At 37.5% G+C, this 22,313-nt stretch overlaps 1 long non-coding RNA gene across 1 annotated transcript; it reads left to right on the top strand.

Moving 5' to 3' along the window:
* Positions 1-20,729: 20,729 nt before the first annotated feature.
* On the top strand, positions 20,730-21,925 carry LOC129757712 (uncharacterized). Its single transcript, XR_008739770.1, has 3 exons — positions 20,730-20,930; positions 21,001-21,488; positions 21,554-21,925. It is a non-coding gene; the product is annotated as an uncharacterized LOC129757712 (long non-coding RNA).
* Positions 21,926-22,313: the final 388 nt, after the last annotated feature.

Genomic DNA, 22,313 nt, shown 5'->3' with positions numbered 1-22,313 from the left:
ACTGAGAGGTTCTATATCAATAAGCTTTCATGAACCAAACAAACACGACAATAACCGCTCGACGCACTGAAGCTACACTAGTTCTGCTTGACCAGAAAACGCTTCATGTGAACAACGAACGCAAAAATATACTTCATCAATTTTCTTTCTTTCAAAAGAAAACGAGAATAAACCTATTTGTACAAATTAACACTGAACACACCTATCGACAGGGCACTCACTTCTCTGAACGTACCCCACACGAAACAAATCAAAACAAAACGGAGAGAACGTCAAAGTAGTGGAATTTTTTCGTTCGATCACACGGTGTTTGCAGACGACGGGAATTTTCCCCTCCAATGAAGATAAAGAATAAAGATTCCAGCAGGCGAAAACACCGGATCTGGCCATAATTTTCTCTCCAATTGATGGGACGACGGACAGGAAGAAGCGGCCTACCGACTTATTGGAGTTATTTGCCAGGAAAGTACAAGTATTGTGTGATTAGCTTTGTTTTAATGGAACATTTTTTTGGGGCTTGGGTGGGGTACTTTTCTTGTTTCTTTTTAGGTTCAGCGATGCATAACTGATGTTACCGAATGCGGCTAATATGGATGATACAGTCGGATTTTTTAATGGATTGACGAAAGTTTGGATCACCCTATGCAATGGAAGAATCCTTGATGAATTGCTGTTCCAGTTCCGGAATTTATGCTGCGAATCATATTGAGCTTGTGAAATTAACCCCCCTGGATAATGATTAACTCAAACACAATGCCTTGAGCGAATGCACTGGAGAGTTTATTATGAAGAACGATCAAGTTGTTTGATTTGGGTGAATTTAGGATTTCGTCTAATCATTCCCACGGAAAACGGTGTAGCGCTTGAAGCGGTGTAGCAGAGACACCTAAGCCAACTGATGAATGTGCTATCTGCCCTAACTGGAAACTGGAATAATAATAGGAGGACAACAACAACAATAAGAAAACCGTAAGTTTGCACAAAATAAATAACAAAAATTTACTACTAATTTTAAGTTAAGGCTAGAATTACCGCAGGCGATAGGCGCGACTAATCCTAAATTAATGACTAACTATTTACACTATTTACAATGGTGGGATGATTTTCCACCCCCCTTTTTCACCATTTCCTTTTCGGTTTTTTCATGGTTGTACGTTTTTGTTTCTACTACAGTCCAGAGTTCAGTCAGAATTTTCGAGAATTAGATTCCCAGAGGATTCTAAGTTGGCAGTGAAGATGTTTTAAGGTGTTGACTAGGGACTGTGCTCCTTCTTTGATTCATAGGGCTTACTACTTATGTAATAAGAAATCAACGCTTATTGGCTCGCTTTGGATTCGTGCTAGGCACTTACTCTTGGCAGGTCATAGCCAAGCTCCTTCTGCTTCATAAACCCTACTACTAGTGTGCGGAATTCAACACACAATTCCGCTAGGCCTCAAAACTTCTCCCATGCTTCCCCTAAATTCTTCTGACAATCTTATCTCGGTGAATATTGTTCTTATACTTTAGCCTTTGAGTGAGCAGGCTTGAACTGATTTCTTATCGAAACCCAAAAGTGTTCTGAAATTGATTGTCACTCTAATAAGAGATTACATAGCTTGAACAGAATTTAGTTTATTTTGTGTTCTCAGGAATCCGCGCTTTCTTAAGATGGTTTCCATAGAATACCCCCATACGTTTTCCCTTTAAATCCTCCAACTCGTAGCAATGACCTCCGACTGTATTTCTAATTACCGCGAGCTCGTATTTCGGAGCAAGTTTCGCACAGAAACCTTTCTCTTTGTTAGATTGTTCGAATGTACGTTTGAGAACCGTTTCTCCTACCTCGTACTTCGGACATTCCGGATTTGAACGAAGGTTGTATGTTTTGCTGTGTCGTTGGTAGGCTTTTGCTAAATTCTGACGAATTTGATTGAACAATTTTGTTTGTTCAATTTCCGTTTGTGCGGGTGGATCGGTGTATGGTAAATCACGCATCCGCTGAAACTCCAGACCATTGCCAACCATTTCTCTGCCGAACACCACGAAGTATGGAGTGAATTTTGTTGAGTCGTGAACTGCATTTCTGATAGCACACGCTATGTCTTGAAGGTCATCTGCCCAAGTTTTGTGATTTTGTTTGATTGTTGCTCTAATAGCCGTTGAAATAACTCTGTTTACTCTTTCCGTATTATTCACCTGAGGGTGATAGGCAGGTGTGAGCCAGTGATTGACGTTGTGTTTCGCTAGTAGCTCTCTGAATATTTTTGAAATAAACTGCGAACCGTTGTCCGTTAGTATCACCTCCGGTACGCCAAAAAGGTTGAATATTTCGTCCTTTACAAACTGTACTAAGGAACAAGCCTTAGCTTCCCTAAATGGCCGCATCAGAACGAACTTGCTAAACACATCTGTCGCGACTAGTAGGCAAGTGAATCTTCCTTTCCCCGATGCTGGTAGAGGTCCAACGTAATCTAAAGTTACGAACTGCCATGGGTGTTGAGCAAAAGGTTTTTGGTTTCCCATAGGCGGTGTTGCATTGATGTTCGTTGCCTTCGATGTTTGACATTTTAAACATTCTTGGCAAAACTTTTTAACTTGTTTTGCCATTCCTGGCCAACTAAATCGTCGCTTGAGACTCTGAAGAGTTTTATCTAGGCCGAAATGCGCAATTTCGTGTTCAGCTCTTATAATTTCTAGTCGATCGCTTTCTCGAGGATACAACTTCCAAACGAAACGAGGATCTTCCGTGCACTTTGCTGATTTTTGAAAATGATAGATTTTTCCGTCAATCACCTTGTGGTCTTTGAATTTTAACGGTTGTTCCTGAATTTGTTCTGTCATTTTCTCATAATCATCGTCCAATGTGGTTAACATATCTACTGATCTTGAAAGGCAATCAGCCGTGATATTTTGGGTTCCTTTGCGGTACTCTAAAAGAATGTCGTATGATTGCAATTTTAGAGCCCATCGGAGTAGTTTTGAATTTCCGGATTCGATTCCTATCGAAAATAACCAGAGCAAACTACGTGCATCTGTGATCACTTCAAATCTCGAACCTTCAACGTAATGACGAAAATTTTCAATTGCTAATAAAACCCCAAGGCATTCTTTTTCTACTCCTGAATAGGCTTTTTGAGTGCGGCTTAATTTCTTACTGAAATACGCGACTACTCTTGTTTCTCCCTCAATTTCTTGAACCAAGGCTGCGCCTACGGCGGTATCAGAAGCATCTGATTCGATCGTGAATAATTTTGTGAAGTCCGGGTTTGCGAGCACTGGAGCCGAAGTTAGTACCGATTTAAGTTCTTCGAATGCCAGTTCCGCTTCTTCGGTCCAGACGAATTTCTTTTTAGATTTTTTTAAGAGGTCGGTTATAGGAACAGTTATTCGACTATAATCTCTTATAAACCTCTGATAAAAACCCGCTAGTCCCAGCAATCTCCGGATGTCTTTGACGGTTTTAGGCCTGGCGTAGTTTAAAATTGGAGAGATCCGTGCACTGTCGATCGCAATTCCTCTATCGGTCAGTAAATATCCCAAATATTTGACTTGTTTTCGAACAAATCTAGACTTTTCGAAAGATATAGTCAGATTTGCATTTTTAAGTCGATCCGCAACGATTTTAAGTAATCTTAAATGATCTTCGATAGTTTTTGTGGCGATTACAATATCGTCCAAGTAGACGAATACATTTGGCATTAGATGAAATCCAATGACCGCATCCATAAGCCGATTCATACAGAATGGAGCTCCAGTTACTCCAAACGGAAGTACTTTAAACCTCCAGAGTCCTCTAGACGTCCGGAACGCAGTAAAATTTCTGGATTCCTCTTTTAAAGGAATCTGGAAATATGCGTCTTTGAGATCAATTATTGAGAAGTATTTAGCGTGTTCCAGTCGCTGAAATATTTCAAGCATATTTCGGATTGGGTACGCGTCTTTTACTGTCATGCTGTTTAGTCTTCGGGAATCTAGACATACTCTAATTTTTCCGTTGGCCTTCCTGACTGGCACTAAAGGATTAGTCCATTCACTGAAACATTGCTCGATCACATCCATATTCCTAAACCGTTCTATTTCTGCGTCGATTTCCTTTTGAATGCTAGGTGAGCATCGATAGATTGGTTGATTTTTTGGTTTGGAGCCCTCTTTCAAAATAATTTCGTGTTCTAGTACGTTTGTCCTGCCAAGTTTTTCCGTGCTCGAAAATTCAAATTGTTTAATTGCTTCTAGTAATGATTCACGTTGTTCAGAGGTCAGATTGTGTTCAATTTCTAAAGTTTCCTCTGTAGGGTTTGGTGGTTCCTCCGGTATGTCGAATGTGGGTACGTCTAATGTTGAATCAGAATCCAATGTCAACTTTGGAAGTTGCCCAATTGGTTCTAGAGTGAATGCGATGTTACCTTCGAACTTTTCAAATTCTCCTACCTGTTCCGGCCCATTCCCTAGATCTGCCATTGGAACTATTCCAAAACTTTTCCAGAAATTGCATCCTAAAATGGGTTTGGAGATCTCAGGGACTACCACTGTTGGTACCACCCTCGTTACATTTTTGTAAGTGAAAGGTATGTTAAGAAATCCTAAGCACTTATACATTGTATTGTCCGCTGTGCATACGCGAAGTTTGGTTGGTTGAAGTTGTAACCCGTATTTTTCTGCTAACTCTAGAGAATTGATGACACTGATTCCGGCTCCGGAATCAAGTAACGCCAGTAGATCAGTATCAAAAACCTTAACCCTCAGATATGGACATTTTTTCGATTCGATGTTTATTTTATAAATTTGGTTCATGGGGTCAAAATTAGGTGGTATTTTGGGAACTATTGTCGTTGTTGGAATGTTGGAGTTCCCACCCGTACATTCCGTTACTGGTTTCCCTGATTCGGCCCGTAAGTCTTGAGCTCCTCAGCTTTACATCTGCTGCAAGATCTTATGGTGCAACCCATTTCCCCGCAACCGTAGCAAAAGATTTTCCGTGGCTCGGAACATTTACGCCAAATGTGTCCCGTCTTCCTACAGTTCCAACACATGAACTGGCCGGTCTCCTGTACTCCTCGCTCACGCGTTGTTATATGTTGTCTGTCGGTTCCGTACCTAGTAGGACGAACCTGATCCCTAGTCTGGATTGCATCAATTTCTTCTTCTCCTTCGCTAGAGAAATCTGAGTCCTTTACCTCGACTTTATGTACTCCTCGATGGTATCGGGTTTCAGTAGACGCTTGAAGCACCGGGTCAACGGCATCGATACCGTGATTCAGCTCGATTAGATGGTCCAGATCCCGAATTTTAACTATAGAAATTTTGTTTCTATAGTGTTGTCTCATGTTGTCGAATATAAGCTCGAATTTGCTGCGTTTTGACATGCGTCGTGGCAACATCTTATTGAGCTTCTCTATCTCGGTGACAAAAGCCATGAAGGATTCCCCGCGTTGCTGCTTCCTGTCCTTCATCCTTTGACGAAGACCTTGATTTTGATTAGGGTTCCCAAACCGGTATAGGATCTGTTCTTCAAACTCTTCGAAATTTTCAAAATCGTCCATATACGTGAAGAACCAATCCGATGCTGGTCCCTCAAGGATCAGATGAATGTCCCGAAGAAGTTCATTTCTTGTTACCCCTTCCCTGACTGCGATCTTTTTTAATTTAAAAAGAAAATCTTCAACTGTGACCGAATTCTTTTCCCCAGAAAATGATACCCTCCAATGTTCTATTCTCCTAATCTGTCGAGAGTAACGGTCGTGCTCGTTTCGATTACCCGAATTCCTCAACGGAGAGTTGTACCCTGGGAATCTGTCATTAGCTGGAGAAATATTTTGCAAACTTATGAATGAACGAGACCCACATGGTTCATTCAGGAACTGTTGACCTCTAGGATACATAACGTCTTGCTCTTCCTGCCCTTGGTGTATGGTTGAACGAGCTCGCGAATCCTTCTGAGTCAGACTTCGATGCCCTGTATTAGTGTAAGGATTAAGTGATTGCCTACCTCGTAGTCTACCCTCTTCTTCTAATTCAGAATCGCTAGAAAAATCCAATGCTTTGTGAGAGCTTGGAAAATCCGATTGACGAGGTTTTCGTGATTCATACCTTTGTGTTGACCTTAGTAAATTTTCCAATTCCTCGACTCTTTTCTTCAATTCATCGTACGATGGTTGAACCTGAGATACTGGTTGCGTTTTGCGAATTGTTCCTGTTTGTCTCGGGGTTTTCAGTAATCCCTCAAAAGGTTCGACCGTTTTACCAGGCGTTCCTGCTGTTTTCACTGGAGAATTTCTAGGCCAACGTTGTGATTCTACCGGCCGAATATCATTACCACTTAACCCGGCTGCCTCATCCTCGTATGAAACCGATGGATTTGGCAACGACGTAAGGCTGGTTAAAGTTTCTTCGATAGTCCTTAATAAGTCCAACCTCTTGTTTTCGGACTCTTGTGTTCGCCCCTGATTACGTTCCAACCTAAGGAAATAGTGTCTCAACCTTGATTGAGTTCTATCACTTGCTTTAGTTTTAGCCTGATTAACCAATTCCAAAATTCGACTTTCAATTCGATTAGCATCTTGTTCAAAGGGAAAGGGTGGACCGAAAAATTGCGAACCCAGATGTTCGTCTTTAAAAAGTTTTCTGAGGAGTCTATGTTTGGATTGAATGTCACTTCCAGCATTCTCTAATTCGTTTCTAAGAAGTAATTCATATTCCGCTTCTTCATTTGTAAGATGATCAGCAAAAGGTAATCTAATAGACATCTTGAAACTTATCGCAGTCTAGTTTTCCGCTAATGATTCTCAATGGATTTTTTTTTAAGTAACTATTATAACAGTTTGTATGTTAATATAATTAGGACGATTCAAAGAAAAATGTGTCAAGAATTGTATTAATGAATAGTGCGAGGCGACACAATTAAATATATAAATAAAAAAATAAATAAATACTTTAACAAAACTACACCTACAAATTGCCTTAACTAAATAATAAATTAACGAAGATAAGGTGTAAATAAATAACCAAAAGGTATGAACAAATATGACTAGATATAATAAAGATAACGAAATGTACCAATAAATAATTATGTAAACAAGAACCGAATGCAAAATAAATTATGACTAGATATGAATATTTATGCTTTTTACTCTCCGATGACTAGAAAATAAACTATAATCTGAAATTTTCTTCCCCAACAGTTTTGTCTAACTAGAAAAAAAGCCTCTTTTGAACGTTGGGCGCCAGTTATAACACGTGCGATTTCGCGCGTGCGCATCAAGCTTCTCCAATGATTACTTCCGCTTTCAATGAAACAAGTGGTTTACGCGCCACCTCATATGAGGACCACTCGTCGAGGTAGATTGCCCGGCTAGACCCCCGACCTCAGGGCGGGTTGTCCAAACAAGATCCGAAAAGGGATACGAAAGGTAAAGGAGGATGATGATGCTAGGGAAATGTACCAGCAATTGCACCGTCGTGCCCAAAGAATAGCTGGGACGCAAACCGTTATCCTATCCGCTCAAAAGGTACTCACTTGCGCTTCTCGTCATGGGTGGAACTTACTTTCCCAAGTTTTTCCTTCCCGCGATAGAGGCGTAAGCGAGGGAACTGTTTTCCCGAGCAGTTCACCCGGAGTAAAATAAATTAAGAACAAAAAGTAAACTCTACAAACTAAGCGGACCGGACACGTGAAATACCTTCTCAGAAAAGACGCAACTGTTCGGGGAAAGCTATGCACAAATTAAATTAACATCAAATTGCGGACAAAATAATTAAGTGCATTTATTTTTAGATGGAACGAAAAACTATTTACATCATGCCCTTTTATTTTTAGTTTACATTGGTTGGGGGTTTCTATTGGTGTACATGTGTTGGAGATTGGTATCTATTTTTAGCTTACATAATTCTAGCTGGTTGTTCCTTTGTTTGTGCTTTCCCTAGTTGTGCGGTTTTTAGATTTGAGAATGAGCTCAATTGGCGGAGCTTCTCAAATGGGAAACTGTATCGGGTTAAAAGTTTCCAAAACTGTGTGTGGTATTTAGATTTTCTTCATGGGCCCAGAAATTTCATATAGGTAATCAATGCGCATTTAGGTTTTCATATCCGTACTTACGGTACCGTTTTGCTCGATGCCGATAAAGCAGAGCTGGCTTACTCGGTGTCCAAAAATAGACGGTTGGACTGGTGTTGAAGCAGGTAAGGGGTCTTCCTTAAATGATGTCCGACCTTTCTGCGACGCTTCCGGCTACGGTGGGGTAATGATGAATACCGTCGGCCCGGTAGGATGTGGCTTGCTACGGGCTGGTGGAGAACGCTTGGTGGCGTGCGTTTCCCTTCCAACGTGCTACGTCGGGCAAACTTCGAAGCCTCCCGTGGCTGGAAATGCGAGGTTCCGTAGGGATCGCTAAAAGCGTTGCGGTGTTGCTTTCCTATATAAGGAGAATAGTACGGAAGATTCGTACGGCAAACATTAACTCACACACAGTGCACACACAGAATTCGTTAGAATTTTTACCTTTTTTGTTGAAGGTCGACGCACATAGATATGGACACACGCACAACACTACTTCCTAGCTTTTCTAATCTAGCTAAAAGGGAAACGGAACAAGAACAATTAACATCTCAACATCAAAGACACTTCACGTGTTTTTTTACTTTTGCGACTTCGCGATACAAATAAAAAAGTACCTCGCTACGGCCTAAACCACGGTCTGGATCAAAGTGATCAAGATCCGTTCCGTAGATCCTCAGTTGGGTCGCAAGTATGGAAAATCCTTTGACCTTTTTGAGGGGAAATCCGATGACCCACGAATGCGGTCATCGAACTTTCGAACCTTAGTTCGGGTACACCAGCCATGCTCTCGGCATGACATTGGGCAATCTCTTGTGTCTCCCCAAACAAGTCATCTTTCCCTTTCATCCCGGATCCTTCTCGGATCTCTGAGAGTTATCTCGAGCGGCGGCACCCTATCACCATAGTCATGGAAAGCGGATGTTGTATGGAGAAGTTGCATAAAAGCTTGAATGAAAGCTTGCATCGGATCAACATGATAATGGTTCGTTTCATTTGGACGGTACATGTGATGAATCTTTTTATTATATTTTCTTTTATTTACAATAACATTGACGAATTAAATAACTAACAATAATATTTACAAAATGTCGTATTAAACTATCTTTACTCTGTGAAAATATTGTTTGTATTGGAGAAGCAAATAGTAACCATGTTACAGAACGTCTCGGTCGGTAGCACATTTACTGACTCTATACAAAAAAAATCACACGCAGACAATGCTGTTTTACACAAGTTTGAAAAAATACCTATGCACTGTGAGGATTTCACTTCAATTCGAATAAAGCTTAGTTCTTTTGGAAATGGGACACTTTCTTTTGCTCATAGCTCGTTTACTAGTAATCGGACATTCATTTTGTAGCCTGTGAAAAGTACTATCCGACCTATTTTTTCGAAATTTTAAATTTACACGTTTTTGAGATACTTATGATGCAAGGGAAAATGAAAAAATAATGTTGCACAGTTTCCTTCTAAATCCATCATTATCGAATTGATAGCTGACAAAACCGTTGATTATTCAAAGAATTACTATGTGTGAGTGGTGGAAAAGTATGTAAACACTGTCAAAAATGTCCACAAAGTTCAAATTAAGCATTGGAGTGGAGCACATGATCGGCAACTACGGTTAAGGGTCATCTGGGAAGTCAAGTCTCATACAAGCATCTTTAATTTGGAATAAGCGAAAAACTAAGGGTGGATAGCTGAAATGTCCAAAAAAAATTGCTCCGATAAGCTGAAAGTGTTGGCTGTAATGAGTCATTTAAACCCAACCTCAATCAATAATTTTTTGCTAGCTCCAGAGCTCGTAAGCTGTACAGCGGTACCTAGGCAATGGGATAGATGATTTTTGATTAACGACACAACTTATGAAATACCCTATTTCAAACAAATTCCTGCGTTTAAATCCTATACCATGTCTGCTCGTGGCAAGGTCTCGAGCATATCGAAGTATGTATTTGCTAGTTGTTAAGTTAAAAATAAAATTATTTGTCAATATTCTGCTCCTGTGGAAAAAAACAACAATTTTCAAAACGAACACTTTGGTTTTCGCTGTTTTTAAAGCCTAAAAAGAGTATTCTGGTTTGTACACTTCGCAGTCTCCGATCTATACTAACCGATTATACTTTGAGTTCAATCTCATAATTCGTTTTTGTCAGATTTTGGTAGCAGAATTTGCATTAAAAATGCTTTAAAGTGGCTCAAAAATAATCAAGTTTTGTTAATTTCGAAACAACTGTATCCACTGAATAGCCCTCAGTTTCTTTTAAAAGAGAAAAATTGAATCGAAAAGTAGCAGAAATTGAAGAAGCAGGATGTAGCAATCTAAAATTCAGATAAGACGAAGTATTAGTTTGAAAAACTGATCAATATCATGAATGAAAAAAGTGGCGCCGGCCGACACGGGAGGTACCAAGAATAAATTAGATTTTATTCCTACAAAAAATGATAATTTTTTTTTCATAATTTTTCAGGAATTATCATAAAATTACTTTAATTTTCTTCATAGAACGTATTCAGATCAAACGAACGGTTTTCGAGATACACGCATTCGTAACTGTCCCATTTCTAAAAGAACTAAGCTTTACTCTAGTGACTCGTAAAAGCCTTAGAGTAAAAAAAATGATAAAAGATTAAATTTCGCTCTAAAATAGGGTTATTATTTTTGATAACTTATAGTGTTTTAGAATGTGGTCAATTGCCAAATTTAACTTTGCTGTGTCCAACCTCGCCTTTAGGCGAGGTATATTTAAATAATCATAAAACCGGAAGGAATAGTGGGTATTGCAACTTACAGTTAAGAGAAGCTAAAAAACATGAGAGAACTGTAAATGGACCTATTTTTCGAAAAATCTTCAATTCCTCAGCCCCAGAAATCCTTGTGATCATTTTCAGCTACGAAGATGTATCAAGACGAATTCAAAACATTAGATTTGATTGGTCAACGTGTGTTTCGATTTATAAAAATAATTGACAGTAAGGCTACCTTCATTCTGATTTGATTTTTTGAAAATAAAATTTTAAGTTAGAAAGGAGAGATGGGTTGGGAAAGTACGACAACAAATCGAATAATATAAACAGTTTACTTACTTTTCACATAAGGTACACCGGGATAAGTGGAGACGGTTTTTTGTATAGTTCAACTTTAAAAAATCAGCAATGGGTCAATTTTGATAAAATCGCGTTCAATGCTGAAGAGATGAACTTGATAGACGCAAAGCGAAAAAAGTTATCACGTAAATTGTTATGGACTGCTGGTGTCTTCCCTTACCCCGCTCTATGGGGTAAGAAGGGACGGTAGATTTTCCCTTTGATTTCTTAGGAAATTTTCAACAAATTTGTGTTTTTTTGGTTGAATGCGTTACTTCATGGTTGTAAAAATAAGGCATCTTTCAATGATTATTGTGTGTAATTTATGTTGCAACACACAAGATCCGATATTATATTATCGAATTCTTATTTCAGAAAAAAAAACAAGTACTTTTCTCAACTTTTCATAATCTGAATGCTAAATAAAGCTAAATTTTATTGAATGAAGGAAAGAAAATTTAAAAATGTGTAAACATCAAGTAAGTATGTACGTATTAAGTATGTGTAAACATCAAGTATGTATAAAATGCGTAAACATCATAGTATGTATACGCCCCAACTTACCCCAGGTAGGGTTAAAATTTTAGATTTTTGCAAAAAAACTCTTATTTCTTAATTTTTAACCGTTGTTTCTTTTCCTAACTGGTTATTTCTAATGTAAGTATTGTTTCAATGTAGAGTTTTTCGTCAAGAGCCAGCTAGTTTATGAGAAATTTGCGTTTGAAAAAGATGCTTGTCACCTCCACATCGTAGTTAAAAAAGAAAATTATCAAAAAGTCACCGTAAACATCCGCTATTGTCGGAACCGTATTTCTTTCAAAATTATTGGATAGATTACAAGTAAATTTAACATTCTGCATTTAAAGTTTGAAAGAATAGTTCACAGTATTGTTTTAAAAGCCATCGTCCCCACTTAAACCGCGTCCCCACTTACCCCGGTGTACCTTAAGTTGAAATATCTTAGTTATTTGTAGAAATTTTTTAACAAAAACTACATTAAAAAATAGCTTTTAGATATCTCTATAATGAAGATATTAAAAAATATAGCTATAGACATGAACGGTCCTATGGAGGGGGTGATCGAGGTGATCCCCCCTCCCACGCCCGGGCAGCAAAAAAACCGTTACAAAATACTCCCAAATGCTCGAATTTCTATAAAAACTTTTTCTAGTAGGGTAGAGTGGGGTAACGTGGGCCATGGGGAAACTTGGGCCAATTTGAATATCTCAGATGTGTGTTGAGATAAAAATCTCAATCCAACTGTCATCGTCGTCGTTTTGCGTAAGCATATTTTTCTATATGTTGTTGACTTAAAAACGCATCATATGTTTCTTTTATTTATCAAGCTTAAAAAAGTTTTAAAAAAATTATTTACATAATTAAACAAGCACTAGCTAATTGCATCGATGGGGTACCTAAAATGCATAACAAAAATATGCTCATACGCATATGATCTTAGTTTTCTCATGTTTCTACGCGTTAAAAAGGAATTTTTGATGAAACATCAAAAAGTCACACAAACATAACCAATTTGCAAATCATAACTTGTGGGGAATCGCGGGCCACACATCTTGGACCAGTGTCAAATACTTAACAAAACAAACCTTCCCTTTGTGATGTTAGCAATAATTATAATGATATCTATTCATTGTTTAAGTAAAAATAAATGTTTTTTTTTTTTTTTCAAACCGTTGCATTGTATCTTCGAAACAAGATAATCTAGACAAAATCTTTATTGTTTTTCCTAGTAATCTGTCACTTTGTGACAGATCCCTGTAATCAGTATCGTTGAATGAATAAAGGATAATAAATAGATTCAAAACAATTTAACTGGAAATTCAAGAGCAAATGAATTCCAGAAAGTTAATACTTCAGAAACTGATTTTGATAATCTTATTTTCATATAAATGTAAAATATGTCAATGCTGAATAAAATTAAATATATTCATATTTTTATTATTTGGAAATTGAAAAAATCAAAACCAGAGTTTTAAACGAGAATTGTGCTTCAAAATTGAAAATAATAATACGAAATTTCCAATTCAAGATTCAGTAAAACACTCTAATGAAGAATTCAATCACCGTTAGTTATGTTTGTTAATTAGTTTATAGGTCATATCGGTGGAAAGTGAAATACTTCAGGAAAATGATAAAATATTAGAGTTTGAATAAGTCTGAAATTAATAGCAATAACTAACGCTTATCTGAAATGTTTGCTTTTTCAAAGTTTATTTTGACCTTAGTGCTGACATTTAGAAGCTCAGGAAAAAATATAGAAACTCGAAAAATTTTATCCTACATTTTCTTCTCTTCACAACGAACGGATAATTTTGAATTGTTAAATGAAATTTATAACGATAAATTCTTTAAAAAGCTTTGAAGTCTCAATCCTAAGCTACCAGATATTCAAATAACGACAATTTTCTTTTTATCAAATTGTTTCCTCAGTGAATATTATAGATTCACTGGTTGTTGTATAAAAGGAGGTATTAGTTGTATATCTATAGATATTTCAGTCAAATTACGCGTCTACTAGAACATAAATATAATTGTTTGGTTTTGACCCGAGAATTCGATCAAGCCAATCAAATGATACGATGCCACGAAAGGATTAATAGCTGATTTAGTGTTTCAGTTTCAAAGTACAGGCCGCTCCCTCGTAGATTCAAAATATTAATTTGACCAGAAAAAATGCATTGTTTTTTCCTTTTTGTTTTTAATGAAACACATTTCTATTATTTTTATTTTAATAAGATGTTTGTTTGTTTTTTTGCTAATGCTGGGGGAGCTGCCGCCATGGCCATGAAACAAAATGCTGTTTATTTTTTCTGGTGGAGGTTGAACAGCCGTCGCGCATTGAATGAACATAAAAACTCTTGTTAAAATATGATTGTGATAAACATTTCAATAATTTAAGAATACATACTATACAATTTACGTTATATCGTGAAACGTGATATCTTGTTAATCGTTGGTTTTTTATTTCACCTTTTTGATTCTCCCTAGGGGGTCCAAGTTCACCATTTTTCTACGTGCTGGACTAGCACGTAGAACTAGTCTGAATTTTAGGTCTTTTTATGATGAACAAGATATCATAAAAGTTCACTGAAGAAGATAGTAAGTTGCTATCGAAATACCGGTATCTGAAGTTTCCTTATACCGTGGTGGAATTGAAGGGAATCTTTCAATTGTTTCGATTCAGTAGAATTATTCAACCAAGTTAGGCTCACACACAAAACATATTATGAACAAAAAATTAGTAAAGCCAAAAGCTGAAATCTAAGTATACAAAAGGGATCCTATTTATTTAAAAGTAATATTAATAAACTATTTCCCGTATAAATATGTGGCTGAAGTCATCTAGTTCAATCAAAAAACGATTGAATTTAATTAAAAATACGCTAAAAGAAAATTTCCAAAATCTATTGATTCCGCTCCAGCTAGCCAGCCAGGACGATGTTTTCGTACCCCAAATTGACCAATTCGGGACTCAAATGGGACGCGAAATTTTCCTCGAAACGGGACCGGCTTCCTTCCCATCCTTTGAGAAGGATTCTGCTCAGACCGGCTTTGGTTTTGCCGGGGTGCTCGTTTTATTATCGTTGATCAATAAACATTTCACGAAATTTCACCCAACAAAACTGAACCGACATCTTGGCCAAGATGGTGCACAAACCAAGCCAAGCGCCGAGGTTTGGCTGTTTAAAATGGGATCTGAATCCTGCTGCTTGGTACGGGAAGCTTGGCCAAAGTTTTTCGGTTAGCATTTCCCGTTCCTGTTGAGCTTCAGTTTTATCGAAATTTTTCTCTGAATTTGCTCTGAATTTTCACTTCTTGTACCTAGATGTTTGCCTTGGTGCATATCATATTTCGGATGCATTTTCAATTCTAATATTAATAAACATCGCAGCAAGAGTAGGTCAAGTTGCTATTCATTGGCATGTTAGCATAAATTGTGGGTTCAAAAAGTATTAAAGAAAGGAAAAAGCGTTATTTGATAATTTAATTTATTTTTCGGATTGAGACTATAAATGGCGTGTTGACCTTATTGACAGGGACGTATTTATGGCCTCATTTCGTATTTTTTATCCGATATATCTATGATCTATGAATTTCTTTCACATTGGTTTGGATCGTAAAGTTGTGCCTTAGATGTTTTAAAATTTATAAAAATATCGTTTTATTCATCGTCAAGTCAGAGAGCTGCATAACATGCTTGTGCTGTTAAACTGGCGGTATTGGAATATTTGAAGGTGTTTTCAAAGGATTTTTTAAATGTCTACATAAATTGGCAAGTGAAAAATTTAAAGATGTTATCTCTGAAACATCCCTACAAATCAACAAACACTTTCCATCTTTCTGAATGCAGCCCTGTCGATAAGAATATTGAACGAGCGATAGTGAGAAAAAAGGGATACAGCCAGCAAGAGACGCACCAGGGAAAATTGTGCATCGCATTGCAAACTAAAATCAAAAATATTTTTCCTGCTGATGCAGCTTCGTTTTTTTCCCTCCTGGCCTGCCAGATTCCTATATCTACGTAGCAGAAAGTCCGCAAAAGCTCGGCATTCTTTGGCTTATAAACAAAACTGTAAAACTCGGTTGTTTATTTCGTTCAGGGGGGTTTTCTGTTGGTTTTTACTTTGGCTGCCCTGCCCTGCCTGGAGAAATGCTAACGATTTGGTTGGAATTAGTTTCGAATTGATATTCGGATAAAGTTTTGCCCCGGAAACTGACCATGCATAAAACATAGAAAATATTATTTCGGGAGAAATCGAAAATGACGGAAACCGGGTGTCTACTAATGGAAGGAATCGATTTGCATTTTAAATTCCTGCACGGAACTTCAGGTTTTTTTTCAAAAATTTCGTTCGTAGTTGTTATTTAAAGTGATGTTTGGTTGTGGTTGAAGGTCGACTAAATTAAGAGATTTTTAAAAAAATATTTATAGAATTTTTCTACGGTTGTTCAATATTTTTGAAAAATCATGTTAATTTAAAAAAAAAACAAACGTTGCAAGTTTTTTGAATGATACCAATTTTAGGGGAATAAATCTTATCTTATTTGTAGGTAGGTACCTATTTTCTTGAAGATGGAGAGTTTGCTCAATGAGAGATCAACCAGTTTGTTCAACATATATGTATGTGCAATCCATGAGAGTTTCCCAAAATTGCAAACTGTCAGAGATTTTGGGGGCTCAACTTTCAAATGACAGCTTTTAAAGTACAGGTTCATTTTTAACCCCATTTGTTTTTGGAACGAATGCGATTTTCACCCTAGTAAGAAAAAGAGTAAAATGGAAACAATTTACAATTTGTCTGTCCAAATTTTTTTTAAAGCAAATCATAAAGATGCTGCATACATTTAGGGGTTAAAATACAGCAAAAAATTCTATCAGCTGAAATCATAAAAATTAATGTTTGAATGGATGAAATTTTGAAATTAACAATGCAAATCAATTATATTGCAGCATATGGAATCGAGATTTAAAAGGTGAATTTTGGAATGTTGCATCTAACCTAGGGTTACCATACGTACTCTTTTAAGAGTACATGTACTCTTTTTTTATGAGAGCCATTTAATCTGAAAAATGTGATTGTGATTGTAACCCAAAACCTCGAAAATATTTACACAAAATGATTTTTCCCCAGAATGACAAATACCCGAAATCAAACCCCAGAATGAACCATTTCCCATAAAAATGTTTCCCAGAATTGCCCATTTCTCAGAACTTCTTCCCCCAGAATGGATTATTTCCCAATATTTTTTTCCCCAGATTGGAACCTAGAATGCCAATGAAACCTGGCATTTATTCTGGGGAGGGGGAATTATTAGAAAGTGGTGTTCTGGTGATTGAAATTCTGGAGAGTTTTCATGCAGAGCGAACCATTAAAATTTGGGCTTATTAGAAATGCGGGAAAAATCTACAATGCTTACTTATGATTGAGTGAAATTATTCGAGGTGGTCCCTTACCTATTACATTAAACATTTTGAAGGAATATGGAAGAAATACGGCTAGTGAAGTAGACAATGTGCAACTCGAGACCCCATACACCCAACCCTCGGGTAGTGGTCATATCACCTCTTGTCTGCAACTCCGATTCTCTACCTCCCCGTGGTACTAGCTGGGGTGCGAGCAACCTTAGCGGAGATCGGGTACCCAACCCCGGTGGATGCTTTGGTCGCATGCAGAATGAGTTAGGAGGCTTCGTACGCGTCTGTTCTCCATGTTAGGGGCGGCGTGCGTAGTGCAACAACGTCCTGGTGGTGTTCGGGACCCAGGCGGCATCCATAAATTACGTAACGCAAAAATTGCACTTTTTTTACCCCCTCCCCCCCGTATGTCACAAATCGTAACACTTCGACAAACCCCCCTATGAAAATTACGTAACGCTGATAGTTACCCCCCCCCCCCCCCCTCCATCTTCTTATGTTTTTGCCTTTCTTACAGAAAGGTATAGTTATCGGTCGATTTGGGAGATCATTAATTATGGGTCTTAGATATACCTTTATAGGTACCTATCGAATCAGCTCGATGAGTTCTGATGATGTCTGTGTATTTGTGTGTATTTGTGTGAATTTTTGTAAACTTTGTTCTCGACGTTTTTGTGAAACTGAGCAGTACAATAAAAATGATTTTTATCTTGAAAAATTTGATTTTTTTTCTTCTTCAACCTATAAAAGAAAGAAAAAAATACAAAATAGTTTGAAAATTTTTTTTTCATAGTAAATATCAAAAATCATCACTCCAAAAAACGTGGCCATTTGGCTTGCCAGCAATGTCAAGCTATCACTAATCAAGATGATCGATAATATGACGTCAAATTATACATGACGTCATAGATACGCGCTTGCTATTTGAAAGTATGGATCTGTCGATGTGTGCAAGGGAAAACGTACAGGCTTCATTCCCACTCAGGTTTGATGTCTTCATGACAGAAACCGTGTGAGGGGAAGAAGACTGTTTCATATTTTCCCGGTCAAAGTTTATTATTTTCATTATTTTGGTTCAGTTAAAAACCGAACCAATCCAAAAAAGCATCGGAACCGAAGTTCCGATGCATTAAACATATTTATGGTTTTCACCAAGGGGTACGACCCCCAAATTAATGAAGTCGTTGATGAGTACGTCGTGCCCACACTGCATGGTATGAAAGCGATTGTTACTTCGAGACTTCCCATAACATTATATTCAGGTTGCTCTGTGGAGGACAAAACGACGAAGGGGCGCGTGCGGGAGAACGAAGCACACCATATCAATTTCTTCATACGCTTATTTTCATTAACCCTTTTATATGGTTACTTAATTAATAATTTAATACTGTTGCTTTTAAATCAATTTTTGGAAAAATTGCAATCATGATGGTAGTTCTCATGCCAAAATTATAAAATGGTTAAAAAAGTTGAAATTGAGATATTTTTTCATTCGTTGCCATTTTCAAAGTGATCCATTTTGAAGAAGCACGCATTTTATCGAGGAGTGAAAAAACATCGTTTTCGAAGCTTATTGAAGAGAAAACTTTTTAAGCCAAATTTTTAGATATTGTATTCGTTATGTTATATTCGCCTTATACATTGATTCTGACCGATACACATACCTATGCGAGTAGACCAGGCCGACATTCCATTTACTTAACTGAAAATTGTAAAAATGAACATAGATACAAATTTGAAAATATATTCAACCGACCATTGGACTCTATGTTAGAATCATATTCTATTCTTGCTGTCTTGACTCCATAGGTTACCCAGAAAAATGTTGAATTATTTGAAACACATGGTTGGGAACCTTTTTGCCTTTCTTACAGAAAGGTATAGTTATCGGTCGATTTGGGAGATCCTTAATTATGGGTCTTAGATATACCTTTATAGGTACCTATCGAATCAGCTCGACGAGTTCAGACGATGTCAGTGTATTTGTATGTATTGGTGTGATTTTTTTATAAACTTTGTCACTACGTTTTTGCGAAACTGGGAAGTACAATAAAAATGATTTTTGTCTTAAAAAATTTGATTTTTTTCCCTCTTCAATGTATAAAAGAAAGAAAAAAAACAAAATAGTTTGAAAAATAAATTTTCATAGTAATTATCATCAAATCATCACTCCAAAAAACGTGTCAATTCGGCTTGCTAGCCACAACCAGCAATCACTAAAATCAAGATTATCGTATATATGACGTCAAATTATACGTGACGTCATAGATACGCGCATGCTATCTAAAAGTATGAACCTGTCGATGTGTGGAAGGGAGAACAGACAGGCTTCGCTCCCACTCAGGTTTGATGTCATCGTGACAGAAACCGTGTGGGAGGAAGACGACAGTTCAAAATTTCCCGGCCAAAAGTTGTATTTTGTTTTTTCATTTAAATGGTTCAGTTTGAAACCGAACCATTTCAAAAATTTTCGGAACCGAAGCTCCGAAATATTTAACATAAAAATGGTTTTCACCAAGGGGTAATACCCCAAAATTAATGAAGTCGTTGATGGGTACGTCGTGCCCACACTGCATGGTACGAAAGTGATTGATACTTCAGGTTGCTCTGTGAAGGACAAAACGACGAAGGGGCGCGTGTGGGAGAACGAAGCACACCATATCAATTTCTTCACACGCTCATTTTCATTAACCATTTTATATGGTTACTTAATTAATTTTTTAATATTGTTGCTTTTGAATGAATTTTTGGAAAAACTGCAATCATGATGGAAGTTCTCATGTAAAAAATATTAAAAGGTTAAAAAAGTTGACATTGAGATATTTTTCCATTCGTTGCCATTTTCAAAGTGAAGAGCACGCACGTTGCCATTTTGAAGAAGCACGCATTTTATCGAGGAGTGAAAAAACATCGTTTTCGAAGCTCATTGAAGAGAAAACATTTTAACCAAGTTGGGCCATAGTGGTCTTAGGCATAAGTCGTGTAATATATGCACGCTCCTTTATTTTAACTCAAAATTAAGTACGACCGATGTTCAAAACATTGTTCGATTTTATGAACTTAAAGTTAAGCACTCTTTTTCCTCCTTGCGATGGTTTAAAACGGAATTCGAACTGCGAATTCAAAATTCATCCTTTTTTTTCCTTCGGCGAGGGAGCAAAGCTGAGTTCGACCTTATGAACTAAAAATTGAACTCTCTTTGTTGGACTGAAAACACTTAGCGAGTTCAGTTCGAACCGGAACAGAAACCAACGAACACGTCGCAAAATTTTGTCGTTCCGGAACAATTACCGGAAGACTATGAAGGAACTTCATAACGGAATGCATGCTCACCGTGTCAGCGTAAAATTCTGTCCGTCATTGTTATCATACGGTGAGCGGCTTGGAATGTCCGGAAACTTCCGGATGTTGTGTACTTCCCGTAGGAAGTAACATCCGGAAGTTTTCTTTGACCGGGAGTGTCAAAACTTTTCACCGCTCCGTAATTGTACCGGATGCAATGCAATGTACCGGAACAGCAACATCTGGGTACAATAAATTTTTTTCATCCTTTAATTCCCTGAAAAAAAAAAGCTACCCTCGAAAAAAAGGATAAATTCGAGTTCGGCTGCCGAACTTAGTATTGAGTATGCCTATCAGAACTTAGTTTTGCTATTGCCCAGTTGAACTCAAAGTTGAGGGCTGCCACCGAAGTGCTGTTTTGAACCAAAACTACTTAATTTTGAGTTTAAAAAAAGGAGCGTGAGTGCAAACAAAATAAAAATAACACTTTCTACGACAATACGACGGGTCGAATCCTTCAGGCATCTGGATGAAAAACATCATTTTCGGCAATCTAGTCTGCTATCTGGATGTCTTCACCGAAATCGAACGTAAGTACATCAAATATTTATTAATGGTTCACATTCATGGTTTACAACACATTCCTTTTTCTATTTGTAGGATTATCTTGATCGCTTTCAGCCAAAAAACAATCATTATCAGCTGCAAGCCTCTCCGGCACAGTCTAGTGAAGCCTCCCTGAAAGAGGCTCGAACTACCTTCATTCAACATCGCTCGCAGGCTTCCGAACAGGCACAGGACAAGAAATGCAGACTGGGTTGCAACATACAACACGGTGGCGAAGTGGTGCTAGAATTTATCGATTACAAGGCCCACTAGCGAGAGGATTGTGTTCGTTAGGTTCCATCCGAATGATGGGGAAAAGCTGTACCAGTAAAGGACGAATCACTCGATCTACTCCCGGGCGAAGCGGACAGTATCTTCAGCTACGAAAGCCTGCCGAAGAAGCACTAGTAAAAGTACATGTACGCAGCTCGATTTGTCCAGATAGTCCGGGTGATGACCCCGAACGACTACAGCGATCGGGCCAAGTTCCAGCTGATGGAAGCACACAAAAATTCGAAGCATGTTTTCGTAGTGGTAAAAATGTATTGAAAAATTAAATGAAAATTTAATTCAAAATTAATTTGATTTTTGATTTTGATTTTTACAGGGACAAAAATTGTAATATCCAATCATGAAAGAACAAACAGATAGCAACGGATCTACAGTGAAATCTCCGGAATGAGCTCTGCTTGCGAACGGCCGTACCAGTGACGTGCTGTATTCAAAATAATCATGACAGCGCCAATTTTCTCGATATTCAGTTCTCTTTTAGTGGCTCCGGAGGATCAGCCTTTGAAGTTGAACCGGTTCTTGATATTGTATTCGTTATTTTATATTCGCCTTGATAATTGATTCTGACCATTACACCTATGCGTGTAGACCAGGCCGACATTTCATTTACTAAACTAAAAATTGTAAAAATGAACATAGATACAAATTTAAAAATATATTTAACCGATCATTGGACTCTATGTTAGAATCATTGATACTCTATTCTTGCTGTCTTGACTCCATAGGTTATCCAGAGCAAATGTTGAATTATTTGAAACACATGGTTGGGAACCTTTTTCTTATATTGTATGCGAGTAGACCAGGCCGACATTCCATTTACTAAACTGAAAATTGTAAAAATGAACATAGATACAAATTTGAAAATATATTCAACCGACCATTGGACTCTATGTTAGAATCATATTCTATTCTTGCTGTCTTGACTCCATAGGTTACCCAGAAAAATGTTGAATTATTTGAAACACATGGTTGGGAACCTTTTTTTATATTGTCATCTTGATTTTAAATTCGTCTTTTTAATTGATTTTGATCGGTATGTTTTTTATGATCGATATACTCATGCGTTTAGACCAGCC

Source organism: Uranotaenia lowii, chromosome 3 (assembly GCF_029784155.1).
Source record: "Uranotaenia lowii strain MFRU-FL chromosome 3, ASM2978415v1, whole genome shotgun sequence".
NCBI lineage: Eukaryota > Metazoa > Arthropoda > Insecta > Diptera > Culicidae > Uranotaenia > Uranotaenia lowii.
Note: the sequence above shows the minus strand (reverse complement) of the source record. Positions and strands in the feature narration are given on the sequence as shown.